Source organism: Schistocerca cancellata, chromosome 1 (genome assembly GCF_023864275.1).
Source record: "Schistocerca cancellata isolate TAMUIC-IGC-003103 chromosome 1, iqSchCanc2.1, whole genome shotgun sequence".
Lineage (NCBI taxonomy): Eukaryota > Metazoa > Arthropoda > Insecta > Orthoptera > Acrididae > Schistocerca > Schistocerca cancellata.
In genome coordinates, this window is record NC_064626.1 from 1,270,902,917 (window position 1) to 1,270,921,379 (window position 18,463).

An 18,463-nucleotide genomic window follows, 5' to 3' on the forward strand; every position below is an offset into this window, starting at 1 on the left:
AATTCTGCACGACCCGCTGTCGATCAACCTCCAGAACTGCTGTTTTCAGCTCAGAAGTGGTTTTGGGATTATTGCTGTACACTTTGTCTTTAATAGCGCCCTACAAAAAGGAGTCGCATGTGTTCAGATCTGGAGAAAATGGCGGCCCATGCCAGTGACCTCTGGGTACACCAGAGCCAGAATGCGGTCCCCAAAGTGTTCCTCCAGGACGTGAAACACTTCCCTGTTTCGATGAGATCGAGGTCCGTCTTACATGAACCATATTGTCAAAATCAGGTTCACTTTGTACAATGGGGATGAATTCATCTTCCAAAACCTTCACGTACCGTTCGGTAATCACCGTGCCATGAAGCAATACCGCACCGATTATTCCGCGACTGGACATTACACACCACACAGTCACCTCCTGAAGATGAAGAGACTTCTCGATCGTGAAATGAGGAGTCTCAGTCCCCGAAATGCGCCAGTTTTGCTTATTAAAGAACCCTTCGAAATTAGAATGGGCTTCGTCACTAAAGCAATGCGTACAGCACATATTAATTCCCATCATCGGCAGCGGCCAACCGTGCAGTTTGAAAGGCCTAACGCAGACCGTCCAGAAGTTATAACGTTTTTGTTTCATATAGTTCAATCACTCATTCAATTAAATTCACTACAACAAATTCAACGGATGAGAAATCGTTATGTCGACACCAGTGGCAATGAAAGTTTGAGTTGGGAATCGAGGTGCGCTCAGGTAATCCGATGGCTGAGCTGGCTACTCTACTCGTGGCGTCGAGTACCGGTCGGCATACATTTGCACAGGTGAGGGCGAATTCAAGTAAAATACTTATACGCTTAGGATTAGAAAACTATACTCTCTTTTTACAAATAAGTCAGCACTGTAAAGTGAAAATACACTTCGTACTAGTCCAGTCAAAGGAGGAAAATTAGGGGAAAAATTCGTGTAGTCGAAAATTTTTGTACAGTGACAAAAGGGAGTCCCGTGAACAACAACCACAAATTTTGACCGGTAGGATGTGGGTGTGGGGGGGTTGGGAGATCGTTTAAAGGTTACTTTTTTCTGTTTTCCTTGAATAAGTTGAAAATGCAGTTTCTATCGAAAATGTTTCCAGTACTATATAAAATACCCCACAAAAGTCCCCTATTCATTTTTTTCTCTAGGACTAATAGTTTCCGCGTTGCAGATTGTTTGTAAGTAGGCTGTTTATGTTTTCTTATTGGCAACGTTACGTAGCGCTCTGTATAAAAATCACTGGCTGTGCTGTGTGCAGTCTGTGGCTAGTTTGCACTGTTGTCTGCCATTGTAGTGTTGGGCAGCTGGATGTGAACAGCACGTAGTGTTGCGCAGTTGGAGGTGAGCCGCCAGCAGTGGTGGATGTGGGGAGAGAAATGGCGGAGTTTTGAAATTTGTAAGACTGGATGTCATGAACTGCTATATCTATTATGACTCTTGCTGACTATTGAGGTAAATACACTCCTGGAAATTGAAATAAGAACACCGTGAATTCATTGTCCCAGGAAGAGGATACTTTATTGACACATTCCTGGGGTCAGATACATCACATGATCACACTGACAGAACCACAGGCACATAGACACAGGCAACAGAGCATGCACAATGTCGGCACTAGTACAGTGTATATCCACCTTTCGCAGCAATGCAGGCTGCTATTCTCCCATGGAGACGATCGTAGAGATGCTGGATGTAGTCCTGTGGAACGGCTTGCCATGCCATTTCCACCTGGCGCCTCAGTTGGACCAGCGTTCGTGCTGGACGTGCAGACCGCGTGAGACGACGTTTCATCCAGTCCCAAACATGCTCAATGGGGGACAGATCCGGAGATCTTGCTGGCCAGGGTAGTTGACTTACACCTTCTAGAGCACGTTGGGTGGCACGGGATACATGCGGACGTGCATTGTCCTGTTGGAACAGCAAGTTCCCTTGCCGGTCTAGGAATGGTAGAACGATGGGTTCGATGACGGTTTGGATGTTCCGTGCACTATTCAGTGTCCCCTCGACGATCAGCAGTGGTGTACGGCCAGTGTAGGAGATCGCTCCCCACACCATGATGCCGGGTGTTGGCCCTGTGTGCCTCGGTCGTATGCAGTCCTGATTGTGGCGCTCACCTGCACGGCGCCAAACACGCATACGACCATCATTGGCACCAAGGCAGAAGCGACTCTCATCGCTGAAGAGGACACGTCTCCATTCGTCCCTCCATTCACGCCTGTCGCGACACCACTGGAGGCGGGCTGCACGATGTTGGGGCGTGAGCGGAAGACGGCCTAACGGTGTGCGGGACCGTAGCGCAGCTTCATGGAGACGGTTGCGAATGGTCCTCGCCGATACCCCAGGAGCAACAGTGTCCCTAATTTGCTGGGAAGTGGCGGTGCGGTCCCCTACGGCACTGCGTAGGATCCTACGGTCTTGGCGTGCATCCGTGCGTCGCTGCGGTCCGGTCCCAGGTCGACGGGCACGTGCACCTTCCGCCGACCACTGGCGACAACATCGATGTACTCTGGAGACCTCACGCCCCACGTGTTGAGCAATTCGGCGGTACGTCCACCCGGCCTCCCGCATGCCCACTATACGCCCTCGCTCAAAGTCCGTCAACTGCATATACGGTTCACGTCCACGCTGTCGCGGCATGCTACCAGTGTTAAAGACTGCGATGGAGCTCCGTATGCCACGGCAAACTGGCTGACACTGACGGCGGCGGTGCACAAATGCTGCGCAGCTAGCGCCATTCGACGGCCAACACCGCGGTTCCTGGTGTGTCCGCTGTGCCGTGCGTGTGATCATTGCTTGTACAGCCCTCTCGCAGTGTCCGGAGCAAGTATGGTGGGTCTGACACACCGGTGTCAATGTGTTCTTTTTTCCATTTCCAGGAGTGTACATTGTTTGTTTTCTATTAAAATCTTTCATTTGCTAACTATGCCTATCAGTAGTTAGTGCCTTCCGTAGTTTGAATCTTTTATTTAGCTGGCAGTAGTGGCGCTCGCTGTATTGCAGTAGTTCGAGTAACGAAGATTTTTGGTGAGGTAAGTGATTTGTGAAAGGTATAGCTTAATGTTAGTCAGGGCCATTCTTTTGTAGGGATTTTTGAAAGTCAGACTGCGTTGCGCTAAAAAATTGTGTGTCAGTTTAAGCACAGTCATGTACAATTTTTCTAAGGGGACGTTTCAATTAAAACTAGTATCACAATGGTACACAGTTAATGTATATTGTTAACTAATGTGGGTTAAGAACAAATATTAAACGTTTGTACCACGTCTAGGTACTGTAGAGCCATATAAACTGTGTTCCGGGGTGTAGCGGGGTGGAAAGGCGGAGGTGGTGGGTAGAAGTACGTGGGAAGGTAGATCGCTGGACTGTGGTCACGCACTTCCTTCCTTCATAGGTCTGCAAAACGAAGAGCGATCAGGCACACTAGAGTGAAATAGATTGCCTACCCCTCCCCCCCAACGCCCCACCTCCCCACCCCATCCCCCCCCCCCTTCCCCGGCAGTCCATCATCCGCTATGCCGTTATGTTTGTGAGATTGAGCAGCATCTGACGGAAGAAAGTTGGCACAGTTGCGGGTGCTCGTGATGCGATTCCATGCAGACAGGCGCCATTTGGAAGCGTAACAGGTATCAACAAAAGAAGCGGCGCTGCGGCAGCCGGCTAGTGCGAGGGCCCCTGGACAGCGGGCGGCGTCGCTGGCCCCTGCATTATTAACGACGGCCTCGTGGCTCAAACAAACCGTAGATTGTTGGCGCCTGCCATCTCGCCGATATCCACTCAGGCCGGGGCTCCGGCACTCTGGCAAAACACGGCCTTTGTGCGTCGCCGCCGCCGCTCCTACAATGGCCGCAAGCCAGTCCGTGTGCCGCGCTCCAAAAACTCCTCCACTCCACCCGACTCGGCTCGGCGGGAATGCACTTCCACCACCCAAACCCCGCTACTTGCCTCTGAAAGGAGGCTGCAGGCGGCGCTAAAGCCGACAAATACGGGGCACGATAGCCACTTCGCTAAAAGAAAGTCTGCGATGTGCTAATCTGTCGAGTATTCTGTAGGCAATGGAAGCAACACATAATCACATACGTTCCGTGTTCTCTGAACTTTGAAGAAAATTTGTAGTCTTACGTGATATACAATGAGCGAAGATGTACTGCTGGAAATAAAGTCTACCTGGCTCGCTAGTCTGTGATACCAGTGGGATAGATTTCCGCGCTCCCTTCGGCATAGTTCTTTCCCCATCATGATGTTATTGTAGACGAATGTGGAACAGGGAATGTTAATTGCAGCAGTGTCCGACAGGAACGATGGAAATGCTAAACAAAGATTTAAGGAAGATAAAAAATTATTTAAGGACGCTAGGTGAGAAACTAGTCGTAGCCAGACTACTACGCGAACTAGTCAAAAGTTTGGGAGATGCCAGAATGGAACTTGAAAGAGTACAGGAAGCAGTTCCCCATGCCACACATGGAAAGTTAAGTACAACAGCAGTTTGTATAGGATTACGGCAAGCAGAAAAAAATTCTAACAGGGTTACGAACGTTGTACCTCTACTAAAAAGTAACGTGTCATTTTTCTATCGCGTTTCTTCGGTTAAGATTTGTTCAGGTCAGACTAGGGTAAACAATAACATATTTTCCAGTACCGGATTTAAACTCTCGATACCAGTGTCCAACAATTCATCCATATCCAGTCAAACGGAAGCTTATCAATAAGTGGGTCCAGTCTCAGACTAGCGATGTCAATAAATAAGTCGCTAACGGATAGAGATATCAGAGCCGCGTGTGCCAGCCTGAAATTTATTTTCCTCTTCAACATACTCCCCTTGTAAAGTTAAACACTTAACCCATCGTTCGACAAGGTGTTAAGAGTCTGCAGCATAAAATTCTTGGGGCACCGTTCGCATCTAACGAATGAGTTCTTGGGATATAACAGGTTTATTTGGTTCCTTAAATTGCTGCGACTCGCACGATCGATGTGTCTAGGTGATAGCGAAATACCCCTACAGGATGAAAGAATGTGCCAGCACTGAATAACCAGCGCGGCCAGGCCGCTCCTTGTTTGTGACTTGTTTTTGTTCTTTCTGAATTCAATTGAACACAAATTTCAAAGAAACAAAGTTCTAAGCACATACAGGGCGAATTTCACTATGGACGTGCTCTGGGGACAAAAATCGCGTTGTTCTAGTCGGGTACATACTCATAACACATCTTCCATCTTGGTCCGACCGCGAAGTGTACCGGCTACTTTCCACGCTGTATGTGCTGCTACCTTCTAGATACATACAGGCGCGAAATTTAAAACGATGTACGGTATTCTAGCGTTTGCGACTCACCCTAGTATCAAGAGGTCAGTCATCATTTGTCCAGCTCAGGTGGTGCGAGCCGACAAGTTATGGTGTAAAATTCAGTAACTCCGAGGAAAAATCGAAACACAAGAATACAAAATGGTAGTATCAATGCCACAATCACAATTTTAACTGTTTGGTAATCACTAGATTTCTTTCATCACATCACCAGAGACAGTAGAAATTAATTGCTACAACAATGGAACATTTACAGGTATGATAAAATTAGAATTCCGACAGAGTAGGTTACCGGTTAATGGAACCAAGTGTGATATAGCTCGACCGCACTTTCGCCTTCCTGCTACAATTACATGTACCACGATAATTACAGGAACTCGACAGATGTATTGGCTGCAAAAACCTGTAAGTTCATTTTACACACAAAACGTAACCTTCCTGACCAATACCTTGGATCCCACTTTGCTACAAACGATAGAGAAAGACCAAATTTCGATAGATCAAATGTTACAGCACGTATGATCAAGAGAAAAGTAGACGGAATATCATTATGATGAGTGTATCAATCATTACTGTTATCGGAAGCTAGCTTTTCTTTGTATAGTTTACTGTTGTGTAAGGCGGAAAATCACTTATGCAAGAAGATCTCCATGGAATGGATTCGTACTAGCAGCTAAGAGATTTTAGAGGACATAATGTACAAAGAAACAAACTACGGAGATAATACTAAACTACGGAAAGATTTCTGTTGTGACTGAAGGATCTAAAGGTTCGGAGTAAATGTAAGTATGCAAGATAGTTAACTAGCGGACAAGGAAAGAATACAGTTTGGGACGAAGTTTATTAAAGTGCAAGAGGATATTATTCATCAAGTCAGTAAGGCCACAAGAGAGAGAGGAAATTTTCTAAGGGCCTTCAGCCCGGCATTGTTCAAGCACACTGAACTATTAACACGAACCAGCCGGTAGGCGTAAACATTTCGACACGGTTAGCCGGACACTAGGAGCGGAATGCGACAAATCACTTCTATGTGCAAGTGCGAACGAGCTCAACAGGAAAGTGTAAGCAAGTGCAAACCAACTTCCCTCCGTTACTCTGTAAAATTACGTAAGACACACTAGGGAGGACGCAATAATACCTATCAGCGATTTGACGAAGCAGTTATGATACTGAAACAAATTGACTAAACCAATAGAGCGAAACTGAAGACCACTGGCGAGTCATAGTGAGCGAGGCCTAATTGGTCATTACAAATGATGTCGTAAAGCATAGCCGCTTCTCAGCGCCATAAATACTCCAACCCGCTAGCTGGTAAACAGTGAAACAGTGACAGAGACAGTGACAGCTCAATAACACAGTGAAAAAGATGAGGAAAACAGAAAACATGACAAACTGTGAAAGAAATCAGTAACTGTAAAAACATAACACACGAGGAAAAACCACACCATGTGGTTAAAAAGCCATAAACTAAAAGCCCACTGAGGATGCTGCAGTGAAACATGTACGGGATAAAAAACAAAATGGTGTTTTGCTAAAGGCGGACCCCATCTACAAACATATGTATTGTTAAAGCGAACAAAGACAAAAGGGCTTCAACTACAAGATGATTATTGGTTATGCTCTTGCTGCCTGAAGCGATGACCACTAATGATAGCCACGTATGACCACGAAGCAGCATCCAGTAAAGAAGCTGCCACTGGTGGATGGTCAACGAGTCTACCAACACCGTTCCAGTTCGAGTCAGACGGCCTACCGAACAGCGGTCCAGGCATTCGACATCGCGGACAACACGGGCAGTGACCTGAGAAGAGCGGAGTACTTTCGCGACAGCTTGTGAGCCATATAGTCACACGCCGCAGTTATGACCTCATCTGAAGCACACCAACCGACGGGAAGCGTCTTCTCAACCAACGGGCGAGCAACCCACCACAATGCAAGCCACTGCTCTGCCCTCTGGGCTCATGCAGCGATCTTCGGCAGCACTAAGTTCGCTTCAGGATTCAGCAGATTCCGCTCTGGCTTACGAAGCCACCAGCCGCCGCGGAAGACACAGCGACAAGATTTGTTGTGAGGAATAAGAGAAGTAATATTTAATCTCGTTTCATTGCGTCTGACGTCGCCACACGTTTTCTTCGGCCTCCATCCTGACGAATAGAGAGGTTTCCAGCCTAGGAATGGGTTACACCTACGTAGCTTGTCTAAACCTTCTGGAATTCTTTTAACAACAGTTCAAATATGTTATATCGACTTTTCGTAATTCGTTGTAGTATCAGACTTGGTGTGACCTGTAGATTTATAGCAATGTTTCTGTTTTTTGTAGGAGCGTTTCTTATGCACGCCTTTTATCTATTCTAGAGAATTGAAGAGATGCGAACAGAAAGCACAAAGGTCACATCTACATCTACAAATATACTCCGCACATCCTTCTACAGCATTACTGTCCTACTCCCTCTGCATACACGCAGAGGAAAAATGACTGTTGACGTGCATCTGTAAGCGTTCTGCCCTCTCTTACTGTCGCGACACCTTCGGAAGATGTATGATGGATGCGGCACAAGTGACGGACACTCTTCATCTCTAAATTTTTCTCTTAAAAGAGAATAACGCCGCTGTCCTTCCACAGCTTCTCATTTGAGTTATCCGAGAATTTCTGTTACACTGTCGCAAGAGTGATACCGACCTGTTCTGGTAATAGCAGCGCGCCTCTCAATTTGTTTTATATCTCCTGTAATGAATACGTCTAAGGACTACAAACACTGGAACCATATTCTTACGTTAGAATTGCTGGGGCAAGTGTCGTATACGTGAGTTTTTCTTTACAGATGATCTGCACTTTGAAAGGCACCTTCCAACAAATCAAAGTTTCCATTCGGCTTCCCTAATAGTGAAATTATGTGATCGTCCCATCTGGTATGGGTTCTTACCCCTAAATACTTACACGATGTGGCGTGTTCGAAATATTCCACACCAAAGTCGTAACCTTTTTCCACGAGGTTTCTTTCTCTTTGTCACGGGCCTTACATTACGTTTCCCATTTTTAAACAGAGCACCTAGTGGAAGCCGTGTCCGATCGTTTCTGCTTTCTCGTCCGCCGGTGAACACAACAGCATCGTCGCCGTCGCCACACTCTCGAGTGGAGCGACCCGGCGAGGGGCAGAGGAAGGAAAAAGGAAAAATACGGGCCGCGTGGTGCCCGCAAGTGGCGCTCATTGTGGGAAGGCAAGGAGAGAGCGAGGGCCGGCCGGCGTTATGGGCAGCAGCAAGTGCACGCATAAAAATATGATTTACATGCGGTCGGCCGTGGGGTCGCCAAGATGCGCGGAGCGGCGCGCACTGCCGCTATAAAAATTAATTCGCGTTATTCAAATTGAGCAGCATAACGATAATGCGGGCGGCTTCCGGCCGTGTGCGGAGGCGGCGGGGGCGGACCCGGGGCGCCTGCCCCCAGCGGGGGTCCGCGCTCTCAGCGCCGCGGCCGGAATAAAAAGAGCATTACCGGCGCTGGCGCTGCCGCCGGCGCTGGTGATTGCGTTAGGAGCAGGAAGGAAGGCCGGCGGGGGGCGGCGGGGGTGGCGCCGGGGGGCGGCGGGGGCGGCGCCGGGACCCGGCCGGCCGCACTCCCTGCTGCACAGTTCTTCTCCCAGCTGCGGCTTACGCTACAACTGACCCACCGCCACACGCCTTTCTCCCGCGTGATTGTCGAAACCACGCCTTCTAGCCTGGGACGCTCTTTGCTGAAAAATTCCTCTTGAGAATTTAACCACAGTGGCAAATGAGAGGATTTATGCAGATAAACCTACATCTGCAAGTCATCTTCAAAAGGTTTCCCAATGCGTGGCAGAGGGTATTCTTAGTGCACCTTACATTAATAACCTCTAATTTGCCTAATTTTATCTGCCGGGCGCTGACAACTATTCGTGTTTCTGTCGTGAAAAATCAGTCTTGAAGCCTTCTAAATATGACATCTCAATATCTACGCCATCTTCGAGTGCGTATTTCTCTAACACGAAGTGGGCCGTCAAACAACGCTGCCAACATTCACACTACCCTTCTGTACTTATGTTCGGTCTCCCGTGCCGTCTGCACGACAGGCATCCTACACAAGAGAAGAACATTCACGCATGGGCCGCACAAGTGTTTTATGTCCAATGTCTTTTGTACACAAACCGAACAGCAGTTTCCTAACATCCTGCCAATGAATCGAAATACCACTACATATCCATATACAATGTTCCATCTATTCTTAATTGATATGACCATCTCTATTTGTACTTCTGTACTCAAATGATATCAACTTACGGTTTTTTTTCGAGGTGAACAGCTTTATATTTATGTTCGTGAAGAGGTTCAAAAATGGCTCTGAGCACTATGGGACTTAACATCTTAGGTCATCAGTCCCCTAGAAGTTAGAACTACTTAAAACTAACTAACCTAAGGACATCACACACATCCATGCCCGAGGCAGGAATCCGTAGCGGTCGCGCGGTTCCAGACTGAAACGTCTAGAACCGCTCGGCCACCAGCGGCCGGCTCGTGAAGAGGTAATTACAAGTTTAAGCATCAGGTTGATATTATGCCAAAGTCTAACTGATTACTGCCAGAATTTTTACCAGATGCAATTTGCTCACGGCAGTAAATAAACTGACGTATAACCGAAACTACCCGCAAAGTCACCAATGCGTAACACGAACAGCAACGGACCTGACACTGTGCCGTGGGACGCACCACCAAGATACTGCTTCACTGCCTGCAGACGACTCCGCCTTGCTCCTTGTCGCCTGCAGCGCAGCGTAGTCCAGAAGGGCGGGAAATCGAGCGGCGTTCCGTGTCCAGCGCTCCCTGAATCTCGAGCGCCGTAAGACGGCGGCCAAGTTTAGTGGTCTCGGAAGCTCGCGCCATTGTGGGCCCCGGCCTGCCGGGCTTCCTGCCCCTGCCGGCCGGCGCCGCCGCAACTCGCGCCGCTGCCAGCTTCCGGAGCGCTCCGTGTCGCCACCAAACTGAGCAAACTGCCTGCGCAGCCACAGGGCTCCAGATCCGCTCCTAAACACGGCCACTGGCCTCAGTTCCAGTGTCGCGCTCTTTCTAGGTGCACGGGGAAGTCTCCTCACTTGGGCCGCGTCCAGTTCTCAGAGGACTTATTTAGATCAACATATACCCATCAACATATATCCAGTCGGCTGCTACACAAGTATCGTGTCACTTGGCAGCTCACAAATCTATCATTTAAGTTTGGACAAATATGCAGCTCAATCGATAAAATGCTCAATCAGCATTTCAAAGATTCGGGATCGAAGCAGCTGGCTACAAGAAGGCCTAAAGGAAACTGGCATACATCAAGGCTATCAAGGAACGAGTGGTCACCAGGCTTAACAGTGGCACGGTCTCAAAGGTCCTGGCCAATGCTCGAGAGGTTAGGACACTCAACTGGAGACAAGTGCCTCTGCAATATCTCAGTAGTTCTACTGGAAAATTCTACTTGCGTGTCCTCGAAGGTCCCTGGACAACGCACCCCATATGATCTATGGCAGACGGGATACGGTGAAAAATGAAAGACGGGTCTCCAGCACTCCGGCTGGCTGAGGCAAACCCGGCGGAAGGACAGACAGGAGCGCAGGTGCAGCGACGGCGGACTAGCCCCGCTCTGAGCTCGTGGCGCGACCAGAAGGCAGATGCCTCGACAACAATCCTCATGCGGCCTCGGACCGGACCGAAGACACGTGCAGCAATCACTGAATAAAGTGACTAATCTTGAAAAACAATTAGTTCTAAAATGTTTCTATGACACTCGTGGAGCCTTGCACCCCTAGCCATAACGTTTACATGTTATAAAACCAAACGATACCGTAGATCTAGTTACCAGTTAAACTCTACGGATGCTCGTTCACGAAACTTGTTGCGCGAGATGGTTTCCAAGTCAAGAAAACGCACAAGCATTTTCCCAGTGGGGCCACAAGGACTTCAGACGTGTAAACCAGTCTGTATTTTCCGTATTTTTCCCAATACCGAAATAATTCAACGACGACTCGTTTGTTCCTAAGCGAGATGCTCCGCCTGAACCGCACTCGAAAGGACGGGTCCCAAATCCCTGCTGTTCGACCATCAACGCACAGCTTTCCCGCAGATTCCCTAATCAGCTTAAGTGAAATGCTGATGTCCTTCCATTGTAGAACACGGTCGATTTCCTTCCCCACCCTTTCCCAGACCGAGCTTGCTTGCTGACTAATGATCTCATCGTCGACGAGACGTTAAATTCTAAGCTTTCTTTCTGTGTCAGAGGCAGTATGAAGCACTCACACGGTAACACAGCAGGACAAGTGTTGATGATGTATGAAACATCAGACCGTAAGATAGGTTCTTTGTGAATTACTTGAGCCTTGTACTGGCGGCTGTTGCGTTGTCGTCTGCGTTCACTCTCTGGTCACGTGCTGAACTTTGGGCTATGGTTATGATCCTATAATCCATTGACAATCTCACTCCATATTATTCAATGCAAGGAGAAGAAAAAATATTCACAACAGATTTGACACTGCGGAGTAACTAGTCGTAATGTTCGCTACACCTTCTTTCAATCAAATGGTTCAAATGGCTCTGAGCACTATGAAACGTGACTTCTGAAGTCATCAGTCCCCTACAACTTAGAACTACTTAAACCTGGCTAACCTAAGGACATCACACACATCCATGCCCGAAGCAGGATTCTAACCTGCGACCGTAGCGGTCGCGCGGTTCCAGACTGTAGCGCCTAGAACCGCTCGGTCACCCCGGCCGGCACACCTTCCTTCGTGACAGAATATCCCGTTCTAGTCGCCTTTCTATCGCCGTTTAGGTGTGAATATCGTAACAGCTACAAGGTGAAACACAGCCAAACCCTTAGGAGACAATTTGGCAAACCAAACTGCTCTGCACACATGTCACTCCTTTTATGGGGAACAAACCTTTAATGGCAGTATCACAAATCAATAAGTGGTTCTGTTTTTACGTAAAAGAAACGCCTTTTGCTCATCGTACCTATATATACTCCCGACATAAACCACCTGATATCGTAATTACGTAGTGATTGAGCGATGCACACCGGACAATAACCAGTGCGGCTTGTGACGTTTATCTCTCAATTGCAACTAACTGTTGCAGGCTGTCGAACAACAAACAATACGTCAGAACCGGTCAGGCAGTTTTTCGGTAGCATTTTAAATTCCTTTATTCTCTCACGCTGTATGTCTTACGACAGTTTTTCGTACAACTGCTACATTAATAATGTGCATGCTTTCATAATTCGTAAGTACAGTGTCGGTTAGGGAAGAAGCAGCTTGTTTCGAAATAAAAGAGTCAAGTGATGTAATGAAGAGAGTGATAAACTCGGATTGTGTGGAGAGGAAGCGCGGCGGTGCGTATGTTTGATGATTCACGTGGCGGTTGGCACGCTGTCGGCGGGTCGCAAAATTGATGACAAGGGATGATGACACGAGGCCATCAGCGGCGGGTTTCACGGCTCGGCGCGCTCCATCATTAAGCCATCAGACGCTGCAGCTCCAGGGGCCGACTCCAGACAAAACGCTGGACACGGGGACGCGCCGCAATAGCAGCTGCTACAACTTTGAGCTGCCGCCTCCCACACAGCTTCACAGACAGAGAGGGGGAGAGAGAAAGAGAGAGAGAGACAGAGCGGAGGGGGTGAGATGGGGGGAGGCGACGTACACTAGTAGCGGGAGGAAGAAATCTGTCGTTACAGCGTGGTAGCAGACTGTGATCCGTGCCATTCAGTCACACTCATCTTGTTGGCGCCTCTTCGACGAGTTATGCATTCCGACCGCACCTTCGCATTTAGTTCAGGAACAGCTTCGTAAGGCTGAAGGCTCTTTTATTTCGTGGACAAGTTCATACGGTTTTCGGCAACTGAAAGTAGTTCGCAGAGGAGCACATAATTTTCTAATGTCGGTATTTACTATATCAGCCGAGATAGTGAAACAGTGCATGTTTTTAAACGTATCATTCTATCATCTTCCGGGCGTGCATCCAGCACAGCAACGTTTCTTCTTCAAGTAACACATGATTTTAAGGACTTTTTAATGTAATTTTTAACAACATTCGAAAGCTGATTGTTCTGCGAAATGTTCCAACGCTGACATTAACAACCTATATTAAAAAGGGTGTAAGACAGAAATGTGGTCTTTGACCCCTATTGTTCAATCTAAGCATCTATAGAAACAATTACGGAAATAAAAGAAAGGCTCAAGAGCGGAATTAAAATCCAAGGTGAAATGATATCAATGATAACGATTCGCTGATGATGTAGCTATCCTCAGTGAAAGTAAAGAAGAATTACAGGATCTGCTGAATGGAATGATGAGTCTAATGAGTAAAGAATGTGGGCTGCCAGTAAATTGAAGGAGACGAAAGTAATGAGAAATAGCAGAAACGAGAACAGTAACAAACTTAACATACGGTTTGGTGATCTTGAAGTATATGAAGTTAAGGAATTCTGCCACCTAGGCAGCAAAATAACCAACGATGGACAGAGTAAGGGGCACATAACAAGCAGATCAGCACTGGCAAAAAGGGCATTTCTTGTTAAGAGCGGTCTACTAGTATCAAACATAGGCCTTAATTTGAGGAAGAAATTCTTGAGGATGTACATTTGGAGCACAGCTTTTTATGTTAGTGAAACTGTGGGAAAACTGAAAAAGAGGAGAATCGAAGCACTTGAGATGTGGTGCTACAGAAGAATGTTGAAAATTAGGTAGACTGACAAGGTATGGAACGACGGGTTTCTATGCAGAACCGTCGGGGAAAGAAATATACGGAAAGCACTGACAAGAAGAAGAGATAGGATGGCAGGACATCTCTTATGGAATCACGGAATAATTTCCATGGTACTAGAGGGAGCTGTAGAGGGTGAAAACTGTAGAGGGAAACAGAGACTGGGATACATCCTGCAAATAACTGAGGTCGTAAGTTGCAAGAGCCACTCCGAGATGAAATGGTTGGCACAGGAGAGGACTCGTGGGGGGTCGCATCAAACCAGTCAGAAGTCAGATGACTCAACAAAAAAAATCTATGTTCTCGTTCTCGACAGGTTTCCATATCTGGATTTATCCACGGAATAAAAAGTGTATTTTGTTTTATGCGACTAATCCTGTATACTCGATGATGAAATGCGTCTTTATCAAACCGTTAGGGTTATAGCTGAATACCAATGTCTACAGATAAAATACTGGAAGAAAAAACAATCGTCACTACACACTATTTAAAGATATCGGCAGCTGCTCAAAACCACTAAAATTCCTTGACAATTTACCCAGAAATGTCTGATAGAGCCCTAGTCTCAAAAGTCTGTTAATTAAAATGGGTAATATAAAGTATTGAAGTAGATAAGAGTAAATTATTTATTTTATTATTAAGTTTGAATTAATACCCGAAGACTACAGTCGGGTGACTGAGTGACGAACAAGACTAGATAATGAGATACAGGAGTCAGCAACAGCTGTAACAAACGCAGCTGATAATGATGATGATGATGATAGCGATATGTGTGTTTCGCTAGAAACGCGAATAGCGTCAGAGGCTAATAGTGGTGTTTTATAAATTTAAGCCGTTTTGTTATTTAATGTTGTTATAACCACAAACAAATCATAAATACGAAAATTCTCATAATTCTCATAATTACCGTAGATTTCGTGCAAACGGTGTATGGAACATCTGGTTAACAAATTAGTGAGTATTTCTTTCTCGTTGCGCTTACAGAGACAGATCTCGAGGTGTGTAAAGCAGATACGCTATGAAGTGCAGAGACTCCCCGTATTCATTTTGTTTACTGGCGTCGTAATAAAAGGAAGCTGTTTGATGTGGTTACTTAAAGAGTGGCTCAACAGCTTTCGGGATAAGGGGCACAGAAAACACGAAACCGCGAACTCTGCAGTGTACTGGGAGTTGACCAACAGCAGAAATCTGTCTTGGAAATTGTCGAGCCCGGTCTTATCTGACTACGACTGAGCGAGTATCGGCTGCGGCCGTTGTGTGGACGGCGGCCGAAGAGCTGCGATGGGCACAGCAGCTCAGCGTGCGAGTGGGGTGGCGGATGTACGCCGCCGCAGTCGGGCCGACTCCTTTCGCGATGCCCTTTAATGACAGGCGGGTAAAGGCTACAGGACAGTCTGTTCGCAGAAGTCGCAGTTATAAACAGGGAGGTGACGTCGTTACAAACTTGTTCCAGGGGGGGGGGGGGGGAGGGGTAGGAGATTAGTGTTTAACGTCCCGTCGACAACGAGGTCATTAGAGACGGAGCGCAAGCTCGGGTGAGGGAAGGATGGGGAAGGAAATCGGCCGTGCCCTTTCAAAGGAACCATCCCGGCATTTGCCTGAAGCGATTTTAGGGAAATCACGGAAAACCTAAATCAGGATGGCCGGAGACGGGATTGAACCGTCGTCCTCCCGAATGCGAGTCCAGTGTGCTAGTCACTGCGCCACCTCGCTCGGTAAAAACTTGTTCCAGAAAGCAGAGAAATTTGCATATGATGCACACATTAACAGCTGACCATGAAGATAAAGAAACGTCGGCGATCGGTCACTGTACTCAAGTAGAAACATCAAATACTTAGTAGTTACTGACCGGAGTGATTTAGATTGAACGCCAACACAAACACAGCCGTTGGGAAGGCAGACCGAAGACTCCAAAAGAATAATTTACGCACTATAAACGTCGGTTATAAATACCCGCCAGGGTAGGCGAGAGCGCTAACGCGCTGCTTCCTGGACTCTGGTAGGCGCGCCGGGCCCGGATCGAATCCGCCCGGTGGATTAACGACAAGGGCCGGTGTGCCGTCCAGCCTAGATCTCGTTTTTAGGCGGTTCTCCACATCCCGCTAGGTGAATACCGGACTGGTCCCCACGTTTCGCCTCAGTTACACGCGTCGCAGACATTTGAAACACGTTCGCACTATTTCACGATTTACACTAGATGCAGACAGCTGGGGTACACTAATTTCATCCCTTGGGGTACGTGGTAGCGGCAGGAAGGGCATCCGGCGACCCCGAAAACTAACCTTGCCAAATCGGTTCTAACCACGCCGACCCTGCGCTCGCTGCGGGACTATGGCGTAAGCTAAAGAAGAAGAAGAAGAAACGTCGGTTATGAATGCCTCGCTAGAACAATTCCTGTGTTTTATTCGCCAGTGTGGGATCAGTAAGAAGTTTGACTGACGAAATAGGTAAGGCCGGCCGGAGTGGCCGAGCGGTTCTAGGCGCTTCAGTCTGGAACTGCGCGACCACTACAGTGGCAGGTTCGAATCCTGCCTCGGGCATGGATGTGTGGGATGTCCTTAGGCTACTTAGGTTTAAGTAGTTCTAAGTTGTAGAGGACTGATGACCTCAGATGTTAAGTCCCATAGTGCTCAGAGCCATTTGAACCATTTTGAAATAGATAAATAAGATACTAAAAACGGCTACCCGGTTCGTCACGAGTTGTTTTGTCGGTGGAAGAGAGTCTCGGATACGCTCAAGAAATTGGTGTGTGACACGTTAGAAGAGCAACGTCGTGCATCGCGGAGACGAAATAGAGAGGCTCCGAATATTAGAACGGGCCACATTACTTCTTCTAACAAGTACCTCGCGTAATGAGCTCGATGCTAAAACAGGACAGTAGGTAGAGCTCTGTATGAGCCCGATTTCGTCCTTCCCACTCAGCGTACGCGAATGGAACAGGAAGGGGAAGTGTAAAACTGTGAACCCTCTGTGACGCAGCGTGACGTGGCTCGCCGAGCGCAATACGAGGCAGACTGCGTACGCTGTTTGAGTGAGCTCGTGGAACGCGAGGCCGGGAGTGGCTCGCCGCACGCCTGCAGTGGAGCGGGTGCTCGCAGCCAGGCAGGGGGAGGGTGTGTGGGTGGCGGCCGCGTGGCCCACAATGGCCGATCCATCATCGCCGCTAAAAAGAGGCGCCGGCAGCGGCAGCGGCGAGCGGCAGCGGCGAGCGGCGCGTGGCGCGACACACAATTCGCATCAGCCGCCGCCAGCGCCCTTTGTGGCCGGCCGTGCATTTACATCTGGAGCGAAGACGGCCACGCGCTTTCTTCATTTGCCGCACCACGCTGGCTGACACTCCACTTTATCCCCGAGGAGGAGAACTGATGCGGGTGGTGTGTCACGGTGGCCCCAAATCGCCCTCGTAGAAAAACAATAGCGTAGTTCCTCGGGGGACAGTTCTCGGACCACCCTCACTTGCTGTCCGTACAAGTAGCGAGCGCGGTGATGCATTGGTCGAAGGCAGGAGGAATATGAAACGTCTACACGGCCTTGTACTGCCTTTGCAATACTTGTGAATCTATATTTTCACTTAGGTGCGAATTGTGTGAGGGCAGTTCCTCACTGTGTGCCGTCCACTGGTTAATTCGAAAAGTACTGAATAAAATACAGTGTAAAGTGTTGGACTAGAGAAAGGTGTGTTGCAAAGACAGTAACATCACAGAACGTTGAAAGTAATATAAGACGTTATTATGAACCATCTCTTTTATGTGTTACCTTTTGTTCATTCTCATTCGGCTGCTGCGCTCGAGAGAGAGAGACAGAGAGAGAGAATCTCTGTACTAGCGTATCTCATTAAACGGTGGAATTATCGTCTTGTTGAAGCTGTATCTGTCATGTAAGCGTGTTCGGATGATATGTCAACTGTTAATTTCAAGTTGTATTGGTTTCCTTTACCTTCCCTTCCCTCCTGTGATATGGAATTGAATAATAAGAATTTTTCTAGCTTTGCAAAGCTCTGCCGCTAAAGCATCGTTGGTTAGCGACCGTCAGTCGCCATTACGCCACAACAATTTAACTGCAAATACTACGGGCTTTATTCAATAAATAAAGAAGCGCTATTTATGATATTTAAGAGAAAAAGCTATACCGATCGTTTTTTGACAGAATATTAACTGAAATAGTTTCTTTGATGAGAATATGTAATGCTCCCATCTGGTTATTCTTACTACGAAATAATTTTGTAACAACATGTCTGAAAGAACTAATATGATAAACTAATGGGTTAATGACCTATTTGAAAGCATAAAGTACTATTTTCAGTCAAAGGTCAGCCTATGTTCCCTACAAATTTCTTTAGTTACCTAGCTGTGTTGTGCTGGTGGCTTGTCCCGTAGAGTGAAAGTTTATATGTCGGG

The 18,463-nt window shown here is 47.5% G+C and overlaps 1 protein-coding gene across 2 annotated transcripts in view; it reads right to left on the reverse strand.

The window, feature by feature from the left end:
• Nucleotides 1-18,463, reverse strand: part of LOC126095027 (paired box protein Pax-5-like) — a 262,451-nt gene that overhangs the window by 130,497 nt on the left and 113,491 nt on the right. The window lies entirely within an intron of this gene.